At 38.5% G+C, this 23,290-nt stretch overlaps 1 long non-coding RNA gene across 1 annotated transcript; it reads right to left on the bottom strand.

Annotated features, from left to right (window-relative positions):
- Positions 1 to 5,194: 5,194 nt before the first annotated feature.
- On the bottom strand, positions 5,195 to 21,406 carry LOC132328113 (uncharacterized). The gene is made up of 3 exons (XR_009486690.1): positions 21,302 to 21,406; positions 9,467 to 9,713; positions 5,195 to 7,953 (listed from the first exon to the last, which is right to left on the bottom strand). It is a non-coding gene; the product is annotated as an uncharacterized LOC132328113 (long non-coding RNA).
- Positions 21,407 to 23,290: the final 1,884 nt, after the last annotated feature.

The following is a 23,290-nucleotide window of genomic DNA, read 5'->3' as shown; positions in this document are numbered from 1 at the left end:
GAACCACAATCTTGGCTCTTTTCTCTTAGAAGAGACATATTTATACTAATAGTCTCCTTCCATTCATAATCCTTTTACTTAAATAATGTTGGGGGGGTGTTAATGGTATTTCTAAAGAAAAATATGAGTGTGCATGTGAATTTCTAAGCATTATAAAATAAAGATTTCCAGCTAGATTCTTGCTCACAGGGCAAAACTTCCACACAATGCCTTTGGGGTGTTCAGGCAGAGAAAACTGAGAGAGAAAAAACTATGCAGCTATTCAGCCTAGCAGGCACCAATACAAGGAGCAGGTGCAGAAAACTGTCCCAAGGGTTCCTGGAGAATACACAGCCAGGAACAGGTTTAAAGGCAATAAAGTGTATAGAAATATAACTACTTTAAAAATAAAATTACTTTGGCATTTACCTCTGCCATTTCTTAAAAGACACCTGGACTTTCAAGTGCCATAGAATGAAATAAAACTTCAGATGATTGTGTCATCCATGTCCTAAATCTTACATACTACCTCTGATATCCACCTTTTACTCCAGATGTTTCCATTACAAATGATAAAAATACAAACATTGAGCCTTAACATTGTAGTTCTGATCCTCCAGTTGATTTTTTTTGCCAGCACTGGAGTTCTGCAAAATTGCAGGTCAGAGGAATAAAGAAGTAGATTGCCCTACTCTTCAGTTCACAATAAGCCATTTTCTAGCTATTCTTTATAGTGTAATCATTTTGAATGTGAGCAAGAATTCCTTAGGACTGAATGTGGGATTTTTCAGGATCCTGCAGGAGTCATAAAATCCCAGCTGCTGGTTTGGGTTTGCTCCAGAAATGTGTTTCAAAATGAGGGATAAGTCCTACTTTTTCTAAATATCACTGGCTTCTCAGGAACAAATATATTACATATTAAATAGTTGACAACATTTGCATCATTAAATGGAATATGTATGCTTCTCTCTGTCTTATGCAGTACTTTACAAATAAATCCTTTAAGGCAATGACAGTCTATAATTCCACAATTCTTTGCCACAGGAGAAGTTTGTATGGGTGCCTGGCTCAAGTTAATTGAATTGCTTTCTCTAACTCACATGAGCTGTTTTACACTGAACAACTGCTTCTGCATATCCCAATGCGACTAATGGAAGAAAGCAGCCACCTGATTTAGATGTGCATTTTGTGGTGAATATATCACACAGGTAGCTATAAACTTCCTGACAGTTCTTTTCTGTCTACAGTTTTTTCCCCAGAGAATTTTAAATTAATCAAATCTTGATTTTCAAGGAAGAGCCCTTTATTCTTACTTGATACTGCTACATGCAGGTCACCTGAAGCATGTATAACCCTAGAATTAATCAAAAGCAAAAGAAGTATCATCAAGGAAAGGTTTTATTCTGTGAGCATTCTAAAGAAGAGTTGTTTTTTTTTTTTTAATTTCCTGTTCTCATGTGTTTCCTAAAAGTTAGGTAGGAGAAATATGAAGATGGTCAGGCAGAGGGTTCAGTTGCTGGAGGACTATAATATTTATCAGTAAATAGAGATTTGCACCATAAATTACCTCTAAGCTAGGAAAAATGCCTTAGCTTTTAGGTCTTCTAAACTTTTAGTTGGTTTTTTTTTTTTTTACTAAGTAACTGATATGTTTACATCACATTTTTGACTACAAGGAGCTTTAGAAAGTATGAAGGAAAATCTCTTCTGCAAATAAAAGTCAAAAATTACTTAAAATAACTTATTATCATAGTAAGATATTGCAACTTCCATGGGTTTCTGGATCAGAACTTCCATATCATTCTGATAAAAATACTTGAGCATACCACACTGTTGTTGATGGCTCTGTAATATTTGGCTGTGCCATCTGTGGAGAAGGGTAGGTTCTGATTCTTTTAGGTGGACTGGTCACCAATGGGAGCCTGAGGCTGTGTTACTATATTCTTACTAAGTGTTACATAAATGTGTGCAAGTCACATTAAAATGTGATTTCACAAAAAACCTGATACAAATCCTGTCAGAACTGAGCACTGGGTAGATCAGAGATGAACTCCATACAGCATCTTCTCTGCCCACTGCTATTCTATTTTATCATTCTATGTTTTCCTTTTATTAAAAAAGTGTCTTATCTTGAAAGCTCTTGTCACACTGCTGAACATCAGGTCAAAGAGTTCACAGATGAGACATAAGGAGTATACCAACAATTGGAGGGTTTTTTTAGACATAGTTTTGGACTTTCTTAACAAATGTTAAGAAAAAATAGTTGGACATCCTGCCACAGAGTGGTAGCCAGTCACTGGCAGCCTCAATGGGGAATATCCACCTCAGGCCAGTGCAGGAGACATGGTCCCTTTGGCTTGCTCTGTTTATGAATCTCTGACTTTGGCTAAGGGGGGGATTTCAGCAGAAGAGGAGGATGTCTGAGCCTGTCTGTGGAAATGGGCCCATGAGGGAGTTGAAGCCCAAGTTACTTGGTCTGTCAGTTCCAAAAAGATTTAGGAATCAGACAAAACATGAGCACAATCAGTTTAGGGAAGTTGGCTACAGCCTTCAAAAAAGCAAAAGGGGAAGGTGGGAGTTTTATGGACTGTGTGTGTTCAGGAACCTTCAATTTACCTGCTGCCTATGTTATGTACCTGTGTGACTTGGTATTTAGCCATCTGATGTTTTAAGGAGGCAGGAAGATTTTCTCTATTTCCCTTTAAAGAAAACATTTTTAAGGTTTTACCTCAGATCCTTGAACTACAGCAAACAGGCTCAGTTAGCAGAAGAAGATATAGATTCTTGGTCATGGCAGCATCCTTGTGCCAAACACACATAAATCCCACTAGACAGCAGACTTCTTGGGGCCACCTACTTGCCTTTTCTTCTTTCTGTAACCTGCACCAAGACAGAGAGACACCATTTCCCTGTGTGCTCAGGCTTTAGGCTCTGAAGAGATATAGATACCCAAGAGGAAAATTTTGGGGACTGCGCACTGCTAAAATAAAATACTCTAATTAGTGCTTATAACTGTTTTGTTTGCACAAAAATGAGTTGTGTAAATCAGCTGCAAAGGGCTACACAATTACCAACGTAATGAAAAAAAGAAAATTATGCAAATATTTAATACCCTGACTTATATCTGCCTTTTTGTGCTCATATTGAATTATAAATAAAAGAGAGCATTAGCTGATCACAACCCTCTCTACAGTCCTACTCAGGAGCACCAAGCTCCATGACAGCCATGACTCAGGGCTCTGCCACCTGCCTGAAGGAAGGCTCCACAATTCTGCTTATTTTCTGTGCTCAGCATAGAAAGGGCTTTCATTTAAATGCTTGGTTCTCAACATGGTCAAGCTGACTTTTATGGGAAAGAGATAAAGCCTGCAGCAGAAAAGGAGTGTAGTTTTGGGAACAACTCAGGGTGTCAAAAGCTCAGGATCAGCCTGCAGAAAAGAATGCCATGAAGCATCCCAGGATTAGGAATGCTTAGGGAAAAGACTGAAGAAAACCTGGAGGAAACAAATCCAGACCCTGTTAACTGCCATTCATGTGTTTCTACTGCAGTTAGAGGGTGCCAGTTTTGCTTTCAGCTCTCCTATGCTCCTTGCTCAGCAGCCTCTCAGGATTCACCTTGGTGTCTCCAGAAGACACAGTACTAGAGAACAGTCCATGCAAAACAATCTCTATTTGGCCCCTCAAATTCCCAAGGTGCTTACGCTTTCTTCATGTGCCTTTTCTGCATATTTCATTTTGATGCTAGTCTGTGTTGAATTCTGATGAATGTATTTACTTACTTTTTCTGGCAAGCAACCTGCAGCCATGAATACTGTTAATGACACCCAGCACTTTGGGAAGTCCATTATCAGAAAGCCAGCTGCTATTTCAGGCACATTAGTTATACCCATTATCCACACACAGGCCATATGATTGATTGTCTCGTGAATCCTCAGGAGCCCAGGAGTAATGACAGGCCAGTGCTGACCCAGTCATGAACCTAGAGCTGTGAGGGGTAACCACCTCTATTGTGCAACTGTTTCCACTTCAGGGCAGAAGTGGCCCATTTCTGGTGGCCTAGGGCAAGCTCAGAAATCCATCTGCCTCCAGGGACGGAGGATCTGGAGACACTGCTTGTCACCAGTGCTCCACACTGATACAGTCCTACCAGTCCTCCTGAATCCACCTTAAAACTGAAGAGTTAAAGTGTTCAGGATCCAGCATTTCACAGAACATCTGCCTGTTGTACAAACGCTTGGCAAGCATAAAGGGAAGCTGGCATGAACAGCAGCAAGGTGGAAGGAAGGAAAACAACCAGTGTGCAATCTCAAGTAAGAGCTAAGTTAAAACCACTAACATTTTACAGGGAAAAAAAGGATTGACTTAGTGTTACTCGGTAACTTAAGGAATACCTGCAGGTTATGAGATGCTACAAGCCCCATCACCCCTAGCACCAAATCTTCCTAACTGTGGGGTGAGGGAGGAGTAGCCCCAAAAGCGATGAGCAGAGCCTGCACTGTGGGTGTCAGAGACTTGATGTCAGAAGCAGATGAATTGGAACGTGAAAGCACACAGCAATGTAGGTGTGCTCCAACTGCCTTTCGAGACTGGGACCTCAGCTGCCCAGATGCATTTACAGTTTCCAAGTTTTGCCCTTAAAGAAAACATTTTTATTTTCTATCTGCTTTGACAAATAGCCATAAAGCTGATGCTCAGCTAGTGTGCCTATCAGAAAAATACTGGTCACACTTTTTCATTTTTCGAATTGTAGATTAAATTTAGTCTTTTAAGGAAATTCAGTATCATTAATGCAAATTTATGTGAATAACTCTATTATCTGTATCTCCTACAATACATAAAACATTGAGCTGATCAGAGGGAAGCTTTTTTAAAGGTACTTGAGATAATGTAATGATCTTAAAGAATGTGTTTGTAAGCCTTGCACCAGATGATGAAGAAAACCTGCAATTATACTTTCCAACAGGAAGAAACTGTTACAGAAATTGTTTAAAACATTGAAAAAACATTGAGATTAGAGAGGCATAATAAGTATTTTATAATGAATTTTCTACAAAGAAGACATAGTGTTTAGTATCAATTCCTAGTCCTATTCAATGCTGACAGCCCTGATTCAGAGGAGGATGCATATATGACAAACTGTAACTTTAATGATATGGTGACTTCCACTAAGGGAGTGAAAGGAGCTGTCCTGGATCAAGCAATCCAGCAGGTTCTGTGCAAATCAATACACACAGTGGCATGTATAGATTCATACTCTCACTTGGAAACAAATAGGGGAAGGTGTGGTATAGAATAAACTAGTATAAAATATCTGTATGTCTATTGTGTATTTTCCTCCTGTGGCAAGGTGTAGTTTCTTGATAATAAGCACAATCCAATTATAAATATTTTTGTTCTCCATCAGCCATTAGTACATATCTTGCCTTAACCATCCTGCATGAAGCAGTGGCACTTCAGAGCTAAAACTAGCAGCATATTTCAACTTAACTGTAAAGTCTCAGTATTACTAGGTAGTAGAATAGTAGGGTTTTCTCAGACTTAATAAGTTTTTAAAAAGGTCAAAACAGTTTCCTTTTTTATATTAAGTCGTTGCACCTTTTTATATCTGTACATTGTCCTGTTCCCTTATAAATATATGCAAGTTGAATAAATATTTATAACAATCAGTTGGTAATCAGAATTTGAGTAGAACAGTTTATTTTTTAATAAAATACCCATTAAGGTCCTGTGTATTGTTTATGTAGGCAAAAGACTTGCATGCACTTTTTTCATTAAATTTGTTTGACTGATTTACTTCCTGATCAGACTATTCTAAAAAGGAAGGTAGGATTTCTGCATCACAATTAAGTCTCTTCTTATTTTGACCAAGGTAAGAAATCATCCAAATGCACTCAGGAATTACCTATTGTGGAATCCACTGCATTTTACTTCCAGCACTCTTCAAATATACTAGCAATAATGACAGTAGTAACAATTAATTGTGGAACATTTGTTAATAGTTACATTTAAGGATCTTTAATGTCCTTTTCCTTAGCCCTGTCTCGGGCAATAAAATGTTCAGCTGTTAATATCAAGAATTTGTACATTCAGTTATTCAATCTGCTTTGCACTCATGCACTGGAAAAAATTGGACCATTGATTGCCCCTGTTATGATACAATTATTTTTAGCTTACTTCTTGATTTTTAAATATGTACTGGGAATGCTAATTTTGCTACTTACCCTCTACTTGTCATCCCCCTTCCAAAAAACCTACAGCACGTATTGTACATCCTTTATATTTGCCTTTATCTTGTAGTTTTAGGTGCCTCTTCATAATGAATAGCAATCAATATAGTAATTTCCATTTGGATAGAGACTGCAAAGCAGATCACAAACCATTGGTATAGCTGTTTATAGTTAATAAAAGTTTCAAATACTGAATTTTACATTTAAGGAGAATAAATTGAAACTGCCATTTTTTTCTTAAATGAAGGATGGGAAAACAAATTTAGAACTAAAAGCAGCTGTTGCCATGACACAGTCTAAATATTTAGGGGGAAAATACCATGAACATTAAAATAGCAGCATGTTTTTGAAAATCATGAACTGTTGGAGCACAAACTTGATCATTTCTTTTAATGGAGACCAAGTCCTGGAAATTTTCTCTGCAAAAGAGCAGGAGAATGTTTCCCAGCCTGCTGCTGAACAGAGCCTTCCATGCTGGAGACCTTATTAGGAGTTGGACTAGAAAATTAAGAAGTGTGAGGTAATGATCATCAGGTAACAGATGTCTGTCAGAGAAAATGGCACCTCTGTGATAGACAATGCAAACATGTCACTTTTAACTTTTTCTCATATAATGTAATAGGCAGATTGATAGAAAATATTTTAATAAAATACCCTAGCTAGTAATTTTCACTGTAATACAGCCTGAGGTTAGAGTGATATTATGCTACTTGGGAAAGAGCTTTTTATTTTTCAGCCTGTTATTGCTTTGTCTCCTACAAGTTTCCTGTACAAAAATACCAGAAACTTTCTCAAAGCCTTTGTAACAATGAAGTCTGACTCAAAAAAAAAAAAAAAAAAGTCCTTTGATGCCCATTTTTGACCCACAGAACAGATCACAGACACCAAGACTGTGATGGCAAGGTCTCAACAGCAGAGTAAAGCACTTGAAACAACACACAAACAACGGGATCTGCTGTCTTATAATGTAATAAAGTGTCTCATTATATAAAATCTAATAGAACTTGCTTTGAAATTGCAGCTAACCTTTTATGTAGATCAACAAATTAGCTATTACAAGTAATTCAAATGCAATGTTTCAATCTACTCTAGTGGCTTAAAATGGATATTTACACTGATGGTTTCTCGGGGATAATATCCCACTTTAGCTTTACCAAAACCATAGCCTCTGAGGCCTCTGAAAGAAATCCAGTATTACATTTCTCCATACAAGGGTTCCTAGGGAAAGAATGATCTAAGAGAGCATTTCTCCCAGCCTTTCATCCACTGCTGTCTTCCTTTTTAAGCCCTGTCCTGCAGGTCCCAGCAGGCAGAGATCCAGACTGGGGCACAGCGCTGCCACTCCTGATTCACCTCCTGGGGCTGCCACAGCCTGTAGCTGGTGGGGTCATTGCTTTCACACCCAGCCTTACCTAAAGCTGGCCTGACAAGATCTGGAATATCTTCCAAGACACCTCCCAGTGCTCGTAGGTAGCACATGCCATTCACTTGGACAGCAGTCTTTTAATTCAAACCACGTTGAGTGCAGACCTGTGCTTGTGTTCATGTAAACACTCATATAAGCCATGACACTGCCATGCTTTTTGCTCTAAAACATAAAATTCACAGGGGCAGCAGCAAGAAGCAGTCTCCATGTAGATGATCCTGGTCTGCTTGCATGTCACCTTCTTGTTCTTCACAATCCAGCAAGACTCTCAGATGCTTCTTTAGGGTCTGAACAGGGAAGACTTGAAGCTTCCTCACACCTCTGAGGTAAAAAAAAAAAAAAAGCCTGAGTCAGTGGAAGTTATTATTAACAGAGTGACACAACAGTAAAACTACTGTAGAAGGTCAAGAACTTTGGTGGGATTGCTGGCTGTGCCAGCCCCCATGAACTGGGCACATGCTGAGGATACCAGACCTAGCCCAGGGCTGTGAGGTACTGGGCTGTGAACCACCCTGGAGCAGCAGCTAACACCAGGACCAGTTGACAGTAATTAGTAGCACAGATTTGTTTCATACAGGATCAAAACCTACAGAAAAGTGTGCACTGAGAATAAGGGAATTACTGTGTTTCAACTGCCTCTCCCCATCACACCTCTGCCAGAGATATTTGGACATCAATTTTCAAGTTTGAACATCTCAGTCCAACTCTTGCATAGCAGGTACTGTACAAAGACATTTATGGAGCATTTGTGGTCAGCGAGTAAATAATCACTGCTGAAATTTAAATATAGAATGTTCCAAAGTATATTGCTTCCCATGTTTAAAAACAGAGCACACAAGCTCACTGTTAAATTTCAGAGGCTTTGCCAAGCTGAAGTTCTTGGATTTGCTTTACCCCAACTGAAACAGTGACTCTTTAAGGTGCTGCTGTAAAAGCACCAGTGACAACTGCTAGTTCACACAGGAACTGTAATTGCATGGAAACAAAAAAGTAAAGGAAAAAAGTAAACAAGTCAAGCCTCATAAAGGAAGTTCAGAATGGTAATGTTTTGGAGTACCCCTTTTATTCCAACTTCTTTTCTACATGCATTATTTTTCTTTGTGGTAGTCTATACAAGTTGTGGATTTTGGTTTCAAGTAAAAGGCAGCTGGCAAAAAGCAAATGCCTGTTTTGTAAAATGTGTGATTCCAATTGTTGTCATACAATGACCATACTACTGGACTTGTTTCAAGATATGAGGGATGACACTTGTTTGCTTTGCTCACACCAGAGGCCTCTCCTTTTAACCTAGTGCACAAGGGTGGCAAAGAAGGCTTCTGCTCTCCATATCCTGGCAGCAGTGCACTGGTTTCAGTGTGTGCTGCTCCCTTTGCAGGGAGATGAGTTTCCCTTTTCCTAAAGGCAAATAAATACTCACTGGAGGAAGGGCTTCAAGAGCACATCAAGAGAGAGGATTTAGGGGAACCAGCTAAGCCTGCATATACCCACCAAAACATGGTGGGCTTGGGAAGCAGGTCCCTAAGGGATCCAGGCCTTGGAGGTTACTAAAGCAAAGATTTCTAGGGTCCAGAGGAGATTTTAAAGGTTTCCTTACAGCCCAGGATGTCTTTGCTGGACCAAAAGCAAGCCTGAAGAAAAAGTCTCACATTACAAAAAGGTCTTTCACTGGGAAACTTTTCACAAACCCCTGCACCAACATTATGTCTCAGCAATGGCTTGATATTTGAAAAAATGCTTACAGCTTCTGCTCTAATAAAACACTACATTTAAAAGCCAAAGCCCATTTTCATGCATTTGCATGTTCATTTTCAAGACAAAATGAAGACAGACTCACCTTGGACTTCTGACCACTTTGGAGTCCCAATAAACTGCAAAGAAAACTCAGGTATCCAGAAGTTCTGTAAAAAATAGTGTAACTATTGAAATACATAATGAAATAAAATAAATTTAAAAATAGGATGCAAAACAACTTGGAAAACTGTTGTTGCTGGAATTTTAGTTCTGAAGGTTTGATTTCCATAATATAGTAAGGTTTCTTTCAGAGTATTTCATCCTCAGGTCAAACTTGCAAAGTCTGGTTTCTGAAAAAGAAAAACAAGTTTTATTAAAGTTCTAATGAACAATGAATTAGAAACCAAAGTGATTACAATTGTTTCTGGATAGGTATATTATGTCATTGAACAGCTTGAAGGTGATAAAAATGATAATTTGTCTATGTCAGTGCATGAATATGTAGAATTCTTCTCCACAGACTGCTGAAATACCAAGAGTACATAATCACACTGGGAATTTTTTCTCGCATGAACATGAACTGTTGACATGTTTTTCTCCCTGCCAGAAGATGTTAGGGAGACAGAGCAAATGTAGAACATTCACTGGGAAATTATCTTGCATTTTGTAAAATGGCAGGAAAGATATTCCTTCTGCATTGCTTAAACAATAGGAAACATCCATCAGAAAATCTTGAAAATTATTAGTCAGGCCATTTCATAAATGTCAAAACAAGCATACTTTACATATTAGGCATCTTCTACAAATATAATTTAATTATAGGAAAGATAGATAAATTAATACATTCTCTGTAACTGTATGCATATTTGAGTTTTCCTTAAAAAAAAGAAAATACTTCCTTTTAAATATAAGTTCTTTAAAATACATCTACCTTCTCCTTAATGAACAATTGACTGCATGTCAGCAGTATAGACCTGAGGTGTTTCAGAGCCTGCTGTACTCTTGTGTGAACTTGTCCTGCAATAGTTGAACATATTTCCATTTCCATTTCATATGGAAAACAAATTTTATGTCTTTTAACAGGAAAGGCAAAAGCATGTGGATTAATAAAAGCTACCTCTCAATAGTATGGTAACTATGAAAAGTAAGAGAAAAGGGGCTATTGTAGAGTGCTAAAGAATTCAAGGGTGTTTAGGAATGTTTCCACTTTTTCTCATCCTCCCTTCTCCCATCCTTCTCTCCAAGGATGCCCTTCCCATCCCTGTGCACCTCTGTCCTGCTCTGCCTTGCCTGCTGCAGGGAGCAGTGCTCTTGTTGCTAACAGTCCTCGGCTGCCTGAGGGCTGGCAAAGGCACCTCATGAGCTGAGAAGGGAGGAGAAGGAGCAGAAGTGGGCAGAGAAACGTGGGAAAGGCTACTTTAGTTTTCCCTCTCCTATTACACAAAACCTTCCCTTCTCCCTAGGCTTAGCTCTGATGCCAGGACAAGTGGGTTGGTGCACTGAAGGCACTGGGGAATCTTCATTCAGCATGACTGGGTGAAGCAGGCAGCAAGCACACAGGTGCTCACTGTGCCCACGAGGTGTGTTTCATTCTCTTCATAGTCTGCCAGAAGAAACTGAAGGCCCCCCAAAAGCCTCCTTGTAGACATCTGTGACTGTAGTAGATGAGCAACATAATCTTCCATGAATTCCAGTACATCAAAGAAATATTAGCTCTGCATTTTTTCCCTTGGAAAGAATTTGAGTAGGTTTAATATGTCCTGGATTTGTCAAAGCCTGACTTCTGTTCCTTGCTCTTGTGTAGATGTAAATTAAGCAGAGTGTAAATCAAACACAATGTAAATTAAATACAAAACTGCTGAATTAGAGTTTGCAGATAGGGAATTATGCAATAGGGATTATAAAGCAAAATGAGTCTGTAAGGAAAAAAAAGTATGTCATATTTACTTTCTTTTAAAACAGGAAGGTTAGCTGCAGTTTAGTTATTCTTAAACATACATTGTTCTTTGACAGCTTCATTTGCAGACAGCTTGACTGGAGTTTTTACTGATCCACACTGAGATTATGGGAATTTTTTTGGATTAACAACTCCATCCTGGCATCTTAATACTGAATTACTGATTTTTATACTCAGAATGGAAGAAAATACAGCTGAAATTTGGGGTGAAAATATGGCTGAAATTTGGAGTAAAAATATGCCAAGGAGCACTTAATAAATACCTTTAAAAATTTGACATTACTAGACACACCACATGATATTTGGAAAATGAAATTTGATTTATTTGAAAGTTGTTTATGGCTTCTTTTTGTTTCTCAGTTACAATTTGCAATTCCAGATACAACAACTTTGTAAGTAAGGCATGCCCTTAATTCATGTACACTGTTAGTGGATAGTTCTCTAAATAGCAAAGCATGAATTTGCCTCTGAGGTTGCTTCTTTCAGAAGCTGTATCACATCTGATACCAGCAACAGGATTTGCCACTCCTAAGGCAGAAAATGAATGTTCAGAATATACCAATCTCTCTTGGCTGAGAGCCACACTTTCAATTTATCAGGCATGCTTTTCAGTAATGGGTTAACTCTTATAGACAGCTAATGTTCATTCTGCTTTTGCTGGAATACATATATTTATTTATAAATATATATATTTATGATAAAATATTTTTATCTCTCCACTGGAATAAGCATAAGAAAGGCAGGATGGCTCAAAATAATGGTCTAAAAGAAGAGTGAAAATGAGAGCCCAAAATAGGCTAATAAAATCCTTCTCAAATATGCAGATATCCCAGAGAAAAAACAAAGGATTTTTTTCATATCTGACATTGATACAGAGGAAGATTTGGTATCACTGGTCAGCAATAAGCTACAAAATGTTGACAAGTACAAAGTGACTCATGAGGCTCTGCATGGATTTAAAATTGTAGATCATGCTTAGTAAAGTGGATTTCATAAGGAGGAAGCACAGAAGTGTGTTTGTGAGTGTGTGTTTGTGTGCATGTGTATACACAGCTTAAAAGATAGTGTGACTTTTAGCCTAATTTTCCTGGTAAAGTTATTCAGAAGCACTCTGACACTTTCATACGTAATCACGTGGAGCAACAGGACAGACTCTCAGGGTAGGGGGCTGCACTCAGGGAATGCTCATTGAAGAGTGATAAAGAAGTCTGAAGATCCCAAATGCTCACAATGGCCACCTCATCATGATTCCCTGCCTTTAAAAGACAAAATGTGTGATGATCTCCATTAGCTACCCAGGTGTAAAATTAGTTGATACAGATTGCACATGTGCCCAGAGCTGTTTCTTCAAGGAACTTTGAGTAAGAACAGGAGTTTCTCTTGTAATGTAAAACTGACAAAAGTCTTCAGCATGAATAAAATTGTCTGTACTCCTACCCTGCCCTGTGATGGGCACCACTTCCAACAAAGAGGCATCCACAGTTTCTCTGGGCAACCTGTTCTAGTGTCTCACCACACAAACTGAAGTCTCAATAAATAATTCAGTCTTAATGTAGCTTCCCTTTCCATTCAGGCCCAAGCCTGTAGGATAAATGCAAGTGGAAAAGGGGATGGTCTTACCCTGGACTAAGCTGGATCTTCCTCATAAATTTATGCCTGTATAAAAGAGAAAGCCTGCTCCCACACGTGGCTCATCATTACAGACCATTGCTCCTGCAGTTTAGGGACCCACACCACTGTCCAGGCTTTGATGGTGACTCTTCTCTGCAAGAAGAAGCCCCATAATCAGGATACCCCAGTGGCACATTACAGTGCAAGCAAATAGCAGGGACAGGTGATTGCCTTCAGCTTCTCAGTTTCTGCGATGAAGTACAACCACAGTTTCTCTGGGCAACCTGTTCTCATGCCTTCCCACCACAAATTAGGGTCTCAATATATTTGGGCCTAATGTGCCTTGCACTGTTAATGGTTTCCAACTTACCATGTGTCCGAAAACAGGAAGTTCTTCTAACCTTTTCTCCCTTGAGCTTTTGTTAGGTCAAAAGAGAGAAGCCAGTAAAAGACCTCCCAAAGACAAAGCAAACACTACATAGCACGTGGATAGGCAGAAAAAACAGTTGTTGGAGAGCAAAACAAAACAATAGTTGGGGAACTATTTGTAGCTCAGGAAAGATCCACTTTTTCTAAAGTCTTAGTCACTTCTGCAAAACATGCTTTAGTCTTCTAACTGAATAGGTGCAACAATATGACTGAAATAAAATCTAAGCTTTTGTTGAAAAATAAAGCTATCCAATTCCCAAGACAGTAGTTGCACTAAGTGGAAACACTGGAAAAAGTTCCTCTAAGCCCCTTGAGCAACATCATCAAAACAAAAGCATTAACCTAAAGGGTAGCCATATGTTAACCAAGACTTCTCTGCTTCCTTAAAAAAAAAAAAAAAGAAAAAAAAAAAAGAAAGGGATTTTGTCTTATGGCCTTCTTTTCTTCTTTTTGTTGCTGGTTAGATTTTGGATGATTTTGTCATCTAACTGTAAAGATAAAAATGGAACAGAAGGATAGAGCATAATGGAAGTGCAGTAGCATGTTTAATATAGGTAAAATAATTAAGTTAATAGCAATTACTGTGTATGCCTCAAGCTGTGATCTAATCAGCTATCACAACCTAAGCAGGATTGGGCTGCATTGGTACTTAAGAGAGAAATCCCATATGCTATTGAAAACACAGCTGATGATTCAATAGCTGTTAAGTCTCTCTTCTGATTCACTTAGGAAAACAGATCACACCAAGGGCTTAGAAGGAACTTCATATTTACTACCAATTAGAATAATACTATTAATATTAAAAAGGATACTTGTTTTCTTCTTGTTTACTACACTGCTTTCATAGTGTAGTAGTTTCATAGAAATATGGAATATATCTTCAAATTTCAAAAGCATTTTAGAGGTGCTAAATAGCAGTTGTATTTTATGTCAGAAGTGGTTTCTACTTTAGGGCTGAGCAAAGTGATTCTCACATAAATGCCATGAGCTTTATACACTTAACACACTTAAATAGTACTATTTAAAATTTATAAGACTCCTATGAGACAGCAGCAAGGTCTTACCCAGAGTTCATGCAGCCAGAATGAAAATCTCCCAAGCAGATGCTGAACAGCTGGGCCATGCATCAATAAGTCACAAGGAAAATATGTATTCCTTTGGCTGGCAAATGAGCTGCATGGGAATGAGCTTCACCCTCAGATTCTAATGTCCTTTGGGAACCAGTTCAATAAAGTTTTAATGCTAACATATACTTTTAATACTATTAGAACAATACAAATGGCCAGTTAGTGAAATAAGTGTCGTTAGAGACATCCAGACATCATGGAAGAACATTCTGTGGGAACACAGCCTACAAGTTTTGGGTCTTCTGTGGAGCACGATGTGTTGTTACACTGAAGAAGAGGTAATAATTCATTTAGCATACTGGAGATAATGTGCTGAAGGGGGAGTAAATGGACCACATCAGTTAAGTCTGCTACACAATGTAAGGAATTTTAAAAGCCACGTGTCTTTGCTGAGAGATAAAGCTCTCCTGGAATAAGTGCTACATCAGTTAACAACAGAAGATGAAATCTGGATGTAAGCAAAGAAATTTTATTTAAAACACTAATGACATATTGTATAGTTCAATGTGAATGTGAGTCAATCAGTCTTTTGTGTATCCAGATATTAGACTGGCAGCAAATATTTGTGGCTAAGAATGGCTTAAGCAACCAGAGAATATGTAAAAGTTTATAGTTTGGCTCTAGAGCAATCTATCTTGATTGCTTGAATCTACCAAGTCTATCATGAATATATGTATTGTTAGAGTCCCTCTAAGATGAGCTGAAGAAAAGAGGGATAGCTTATATTTGAAATATTTTACCTCTTTATTCTTGGACATAAAGGCCAAATTTCTGCTGTTTCTTGTGTATAATGAAGCACCTGAGTTAGAGCCAAGATGAGCCAGCAGGTCCCCATGCCATAGCCTGGCACTATGCAGAGCCAACAGCTCAAGGCTCAGAGAAGTTCAGATGTGTTTGTAGAGCATAAATGCTCGGGGCAGTGCCATGCCAATGCAGCTACACATTTCCAGATCCGAACAGCTTCTATGTGTTTCTGCACAATAGACTCTTGTATTCCTCAATAGATTAACTCCAGAAAAGCCAGTCTGGTGTCAATATGGCCAGAAATCTTAGTTTTGTTCCAACATGAGCCTTGCTGCTATTTCTTACCATTTTCTCTGACAGTGAGTTGTATGAAAGAGAAATGTAAATATATTGTCAAACATGGTTTTTAAGGTATTCAATACCTACTTTCCAATGAGTTTTAATTTAGGATACATTATTTTAAATATATTGGGCAGTAGAGATTAGTATTACATTTGTGTTTTTTATAACCATCAGACGAGTTAGGCAGTGTTGTGCTTTCTAAGATTTACTGAAGAATAACAGTCCAGTCTTTGGACCCTGTAATCTATACTTGGTACAGGGTCTGAGGAGTCACAAGGCAAAAAAAAAAAATACCCTAAACCCAGCAGTCAAAAGTGGCATATCAGTCCCAATAAATATTTAGGACCAACTTGCCTTAGGGACAGCTCTAACTTGCATTAGCCAGTGCCCTGTCTGTGTACATTTGCCCATGCCCTATGTATGCTCAGTTGCCTTAAGGCCTGATTGTATTCCAGTGCATGCACTCAGGGCACTCTAAATCTGCATGTTTCACAAGCCCCTTGACTGCATGTTTCCAGTCTTCTTGGAGAATGCAGTGCCTTGTTGTGACACCTACTCCAGGAGCTCTCCAGAACCCGGTGGTGTAATCCTGGTATGGTACAAAGCAGTAAAAGTGAGGGCCTAACAATAAGTCTCATGGAGAAATTCAGCTCCACATTATGAAACCTAAAGACAGATCCCTATTTGTGACTGTCCACAGGCGAACCATGTGTTTAAGCTGACATGACAAATCAATGGAGTCAGACACTTGTGAGAGGGAAATTCAACTCCTTTTGGAGCAGAGGACAAGGGAGCTGCTACAGACAAGCAGCTGGTGCTGACACACACCTCCCTCCTGACCTTCTATTGCTGCTCTGGGAGGATGTGGACCTCCTGGAGGTTCTGTCTCATGTCTGCCATTGGGGTGCAAATACCTCAGTGACAGCTCAGATAGCACAAAATATTTCTGTGTGGGCATCCCATTTGAGTCTCCCAGCATGGGCCAGCTGCATAGTTCTGCAGGGTCCTGCATTGTCTAGATCTCCACTGCCTGTGACAAGCTCTTCAAACCCACATGTCAACATCCAGGTATAGACACTTACAATCAGGTTTATTAATTAATCTATAATATCCCCAGTGGCTTCTGAATAAAAAGGATTAAGTGCAAAAATACCGAAGCAGTTATTCATGAAATGCTTGAAGCCCCTGATACAGAAAAGGTGCTTGGTCTTTCTGAACTAAACAAATGTGGCAACTATTTCCCCAGCAGGGGTTAGCTGCTGAGTTGTTTTAAATCCAGAAGACATTGGCAAATAAACACTTATTTTTGTTTCTCTCTCTTCACCCAGAAGATGTGGTGCAGCCAGGTCCTTAAAATAGAGCAGAGCTGGAAAGGATTTGGGGCAGCTGGAGAAACTGTCGGTGATGAGACGGCTGTACAAGCAAATGCCTCAAAGCTGAAATTCGTATTGAGCTACAGGCTACAATAAATGAAAGAGACTCACAGAAAGTGTGAGCATTGTCAGCATGTTTCTTCCTCTTCCCCATGCTTTGAAGCCAGCCAATATCGAGGAAAGCAGCCAGAGCGGAAAAGGAAGCAGTCTGTATTTATAAGCCTAACAAGCAAGCATAAGACTTTGGGACTTATTTAAGAGAATGATGGGAAAAAAATCGTGCCAAATCCAGTTCTCAGTAACTTCACAGCATCACTTCTTTTAGAAACTGGAAGATTCATCTTTCTGCTTGGTGTGGAAATAAAGATATCAGCAAAACACAGAGCTTTACAGGCATGTGGGTATCACGGCCACCATCATCCTTTTCTCCCTCTATTGGAAAGCAGCTATTTTATCCTGGTAATATATTCAGAGGTGATATTGCTTTTTCTCACATCAGTCTCTGAGCAGATAAGAGTTTGTTTCCATGTGATACAGAGAATTCCACAAAGGCCTAAAAATGATGAGCTGATATTTTTTTCCATTTTAAGTACTAAAATTCATAAAATGAACTACCAGTCTTCTGCAGATTTGGGAGAGGTTTTGCTGGAACATAATTACAACAGAAGAGTGGGTGTACAAAATGGACTTTTTGGTTCAGCCTAAATGCAGAATAATAATTTTTGTTTTGAAGTAGTAGTACTTCTGCTTTAACTAAATACTGCCATTTCATGCCTTTAAACCAATAAGAATTTCCTAATGAAAACACATATAAGTAAAGTGATCATATAGGCAAAAAAAGAGGAAAAAAATTATGTATGGAGTTGTCAGGAGTATTAACTTTGGTAACTTTGAGATACAATGTGGAAAATCTACAGGCAACAATTCCATCTTGGATGAATTTAGTAGCAGGTAACAATCATCCAGATTAGAATTTACAGAGAATAAGGATGCAGTATCTACTGAGGAAGAAGTTAAGAGGCTTTTTAAGTGTTCAATAGTTCAAAAACCTTTATCCAGAAATTTAAACCATATAAACACATCTCTGATTTCCTGAAATTGAATCCTGTATGAAAAAGCAAGCTGGTTTATATAAATGCCACATTTCAGAATGCAGAAGAGGAACTGACAGGTAATTACATCCAATTAAACTTAATTAGGATGCATATAGACAAAGGAGTGAATGTTATATTTGTTTGGATTACTTCATTTTCAGTGAAGATATTTAAAATCAATTATTATTTATTTTGACATTAAAAATTCTCTCTATACTCACAAAAACAAAATAAATCACTCATTTTTCAATTATTACAATTAATTAAAATGCTTCAGAAAATTTTATGGTTTGTTTTAATATATTTTTAAAGGACAATTTTTTTATTTCAGAGGGGCCTGGAATCCACAGGATTTAAGATATTTTGCAATAAAATGTGAAAATTTAGGCAAAGGGTGGGTGTTGTATGGACTATAATTTGCACACTTTTTCAAGGAAGGAAAGAATAATGTGTAAACTAGGCAAGTGTGTTAAAAAATATTCTCCAAAAGTCAAGTTGTGTAGTACACAATGAATTTAAAGCACAGTTTCAGTGGCATTTTCAATAATTAATAGTACATTCTATATTAGGGGAGAATACTTGTTTATTAAGATGGAAGACATTTTCCATTTGATTATCATTCAGTTCTGATCAGTAGAAGAGAGCTTTGAAATTATCTCATGCCATTACTGTACCGGCTATTGTCTTATGCAAGGATATATTTTATATTTAGCTTTTCTTTTTCTGGGTGGCTTTTTTTTTTTTTTTTTTTTTTTGGTTGGTTGGGTTTTTTTTTGCTTTGTCATTATGTTCCTCCAAAAGTGATTTTCTTATTGGCTTCTTACTGACAAGGAATGAATTAAGTCAGATGAAATAAAATTATTTTTAAAAGGAAAAAGTAAAAAAATAATTCCCAGGGTAGATCACTTCTACACATTTCTGTTATTAGTTGAGAGTGTTCCACCTGTTAGTCATTTGTAGGCAATCTCCTGCAAAATTATTTACCAGTAGAACACACTGACCTAGTGGGTTTCTGGTAAGAAACACACTGGGGCAACCCCTGGGTCTGTCCACTTCACACAGCTATTCACACAACAGCAGAGTGAACATAATTGCTGTCATTCCAAAATGCAGTTATTTTTAATGGATATTAGTTGCTGATAAAAATCACATTTAGAGCTTAAACTACCTGCCACAATAGATGTCTACTGATGCTGATGCTTTTCCTGATTATCATAAGGTGAGAAAATGCAGTATTCAGCTTCCATCACTTGATTGATCCACCACAGAAAATCTGACTGAGTCAGGATTCACCTTATCAACTAAATGATCCAACAGCAAATTGAGCCAACAGCCTGATCAGTTATTCTGCAACCTTAAGAGACTGCAGTTGAGAAAAGGTTTTGTTTATTGCATTTGTAAGTAATATATAAACTATATCACTGGCCTCTAGAGAAAAAGAGTTTTTCAAGATCTCTGGGTGAGGTTCTTTCAGAGATAAACACATTCAGATATCAAATGACCAGGAAGAACAAAGCTTAAAAAAAAAAGCATGAAATCTGTTCAAGGAGAAACAAAGTACAGGGCTCCTGTAACCATCATTTGTCATAAAAGCTTACAGAGACCCCTTTTTTGCTTCTCTCAAATGATAATCTCACAGAGGAAAAAGAAAAGCAGTGGTCACCTGCAAAAAAATAACATCCTCATAAGAAGAAAATTATCACAGAAGTTAATGAAACTTTCACTGTCAATTTGGAGTCTTTGTTTTTCTGTACTTTTGTGTTCTGAGAAAACACAGATAGCCTGGAGCACAGGTAGTGGTATATGCAGATCCTTCACCTTGAAATCTGCTTCTAACACCAGTGGCCAAGGGCTGCCAAGCCCAGAAGACCACCTCTTGCTCTGGACAGGAGGATCTGAGTGCTCTCAGCCCAGCACCCAGGTGAGAAACACAAGTACCCCGTGTTTGATGCTGGTCCCCAACCCCAGCAGGACATTTGGCTACGAAGCCAAGAATTTGCCATGGTATGACAAAGTATTTTCTGACTGCTTTCCAGATTCGTTTTGAGACAAGGCAGCATATGGAAGCTTACTTGGTTGCAGCAGCCTCTGCCTGCTCTGTGAATCTCTGCCAACTGACTGAGATTACGTGTCTATCACCAGCTCTAAAATTCACATAACACCAAATGTATATTGTCTAGTTCACCTACTGCAGAGCTGGAGCCTCCAGCTTCCGGGAGATCAAATATCATCAGCCTTCCCTTCCCATGCAGAGTAAACAACTTTTTTTTCTGACATTGCTTTCAAATGCTGTGACTATATCCAGCTGCTGCATTTCATTAAGGCATCATCTTTGATGTATTACTAATACACTGATTCAATGAAATATTAAGACAAAATGACCTTGTGTTGGCTAGCAGAAGACCAGCACAGCGAGAAACAGGAACTGGAAGTGCTAAGACTATTTGCAGTGGCTCCATCTGGAGATGTGATGAGTTACATATCTCAAAATAAAAGACTCTCCATTCAACCTCAGTTATCAAGATAAAAGAATATACTGTTTAAAGCAAGAGCAAATATCAAAGCAGTCACAAAATGAGCATCTCTAAAAGAAAGATATAGTCTCAATCTTTCATATTACCTTAAATGAAATAATTTGAGCTCTTTAGTCAGCAAGTCTTTTTTATTAATACATGTGGCCATTCTGATTTTCCCCCATTACTTTTCAGAAATATAGTAATGATTACAAGAGCCCTCCATACTTGTTACCAGTTAATATCACCTGTCCTTCAGCACTGTCTAAAGATCCAGCATGAGATGAAGAACAACTCTGGGAAAAGCTGCTGCACACAAAAGCAGTAAAATATAATTCCCACGCCAAATATCTGCAATGAGGGATAGACAGGGATGTCACAAATGAAATAATCTTGTTATGTCCATTCAATTGTACTGGTATTTTCAATACGCTCTTGGTATTGCTCTTCTCCTCTTCTGTATTTATTTCTGTTAAATACATAAGAAAAACTTAGTATTGTATTCCTTCTCTGTTCCCTGTGTACTGCCTTTTCATTCCACTTATTTACTTATCTCTGACTCAGGAAGAAATACTTCTTCAGGCCAAGTTTAGGGATAATGGTTGCATGCTCTGTGCAATTTTTAGGAAAAGAGCTATGTCATTATGTGCATTAAGGCCTCCTTGAGCTGGGGCCTTATGTGTTAATGGTCAGGAGCACTGAGCACAGGAATACTGCTCAAGGTCTGTTGTGTAAGGGAAAGACTTACAGAGAGCAGGGGCTCGCCAGGCACTCTGATTCCTGCTAGCACACTGCAGAGGGATGAGTGTCCTCGTCAGTAAAGACTTCTGCCAGTGTGGACATTTTCCTGGCTTTGGAAAGAGAAAAGGCCATATAATTAATAGAGAAAAATATAGCAATGCCTGATCAGTCAGCAGTACTGCAATGCTTCAGATTTTGTGGCTGACGAGGCAAATTCCCTCTGCTACGTCCTCAGGCCCAAGTGCCCTCTGGTAGCACCCTGACCTGGCAGGAGCTGCTGTTCAGACATGTTGCTAAAGTACCACCACCCTCATTTCTTATAAAAAGAGAAGAAAAAAAAAGGAAAATACACCACAATATAACATGTAAAGAAAAATTCTTTCAGGAGAAAGGAGGGAAGGCAGGGATACAGCAGTTGGCGGGTGCACCCCAGTGCCTGGCTGCTCCTTGCATCTCGCCTCTCTGCACAGAAACTGTCACTATCCCAGTCTGAGAGGAGAAATACTCACTGGTTTCTGGCTTCTCTGAACATGACCAAAAACTTCTGTTCTTCCCAAATTCCGTGTGCTTTAGGAAGATATTTAGTATAGGATCTGAGCTTTAAAGCAGTTGGAAAATCCTTTTTAAATCTCAGCACAGGATTTTTTTTCTTTTTGGCCTGCAGGCATTTCTAATAGTAGAACATCACTTTCCTGCCAAGACAAATTCTACCTCTTGCTTTTATTTTCCCATGCCACATTCTGTGCCAATCAGCCTTTCAATTCTCCTGCAAATCCTGCTAGAAAAGCACTTCTTCTGCTTCTCTTTTCATCACTGATTTCTTCTTTGGTACAGTAGCCTACTGCACATAGATTATAGACTTCCTCTTAAATTGTTAACCTTGCTTGCCTGTTGATAAAGATGGTACACGCTGCTAAAAAATGGGTGCTGCTAAAGAATGGCAGAGAAACATTTCCTCAAAATGTTTCTGTGCATTGCTCTCATATGGTTCATCATGTGGACAAGCTCATAGATTATTCCTTTGCACATTCCACTGCATGATATTGTACTTTCCTTTTTCTCCTTATTTTATAAGGAACAAGTACAGTAGAAGTTCAAATGTGTGTTTGAACAGGGTAATGCACAAAAGGAGAAGGGACTGTATCCACAAAGGATCTGGTTGTGGCCCCTTTAATTCTGTGACTATAAATGCTTCTTGCAATCAGCTCTGAGGCTTCAGTGAAGAGCAGCTCACAGATATTTTTCCACCAGGACTGAGTACACCACCAGTATCATGTTTCAATAGAACAGCTGGTGCTTAAAAGGATGGTAATTACAATTTTATTCAAAAAATCAGAACTGGTGGAGCTAAGATCATCGATTCAGATGGATGACCTTGAAAGGCAGATTGCAATGAACTTGTTGAACTTCTGAAAAAGTAAAAAAAAAAAAAAGAAATTAAATAAAAATAGATCTCTCTACAACATTTCTGGTACTTTTTGGTAATATGCTACAATCTTCAATTTCCCCCAAATACTGTCATTATGAAAATTGACTGAAAAAAAATGTAGTCTGAAAAGCCTCATTATTTTTCTATTCCTTCCAAGGGTAGGGATGACGTTCTAAAAGCTCCACTTCTCTGTAATTAAAAGCTCTGCAAAATTTTAGGTTTGAAACAGTAGATCATGCTGATGATGTGTTTTATAGAAATAAAAAGACAAAAAGAGCTCTACTGGTTTGGGAAATGGACAGTCAGTCCCAACTAAGACAGTGGCCATAAGCAGCTGCACAAGGAAGAATATGAGATTATAGCAAGCCAACAGTATTTCCTCTGAACATTTCCCATTCTCCATGTGTTTGTTTGGGGTTCAGACCCAAAGCATCAGTGCATTTCCCTTTGGTGACCCTGGCCAGTGTCTGAAACCTGAATTGACACCCACAGCGTCTGCAGCATCCTGCAGCCAAGCTGTACAGCTTTGCTATGAGTTGTGTGAAACACAGGATCCCTGGGTAATTC

Source organism: Haemorhous mexicanus, chromosome 5 (genome assembly GCF_027477595.1).
Source record: "Haemorhous mexicanus isolate bHaeMex1 chromosome 5, bHaeMex1.pri, whole genome shotgun sequence".
NCBI classification, from domain to species: Eukaryota; Metazoa; Chordata; class Aves; order Passeriformes; family Fringillidae; genus Haemorhous; species Haemorhous mexicanus.
Note: the sequence above shows the minus strand (reverse complement) of the source record. Positions and strands in the feature narration are given on the sequence as shown.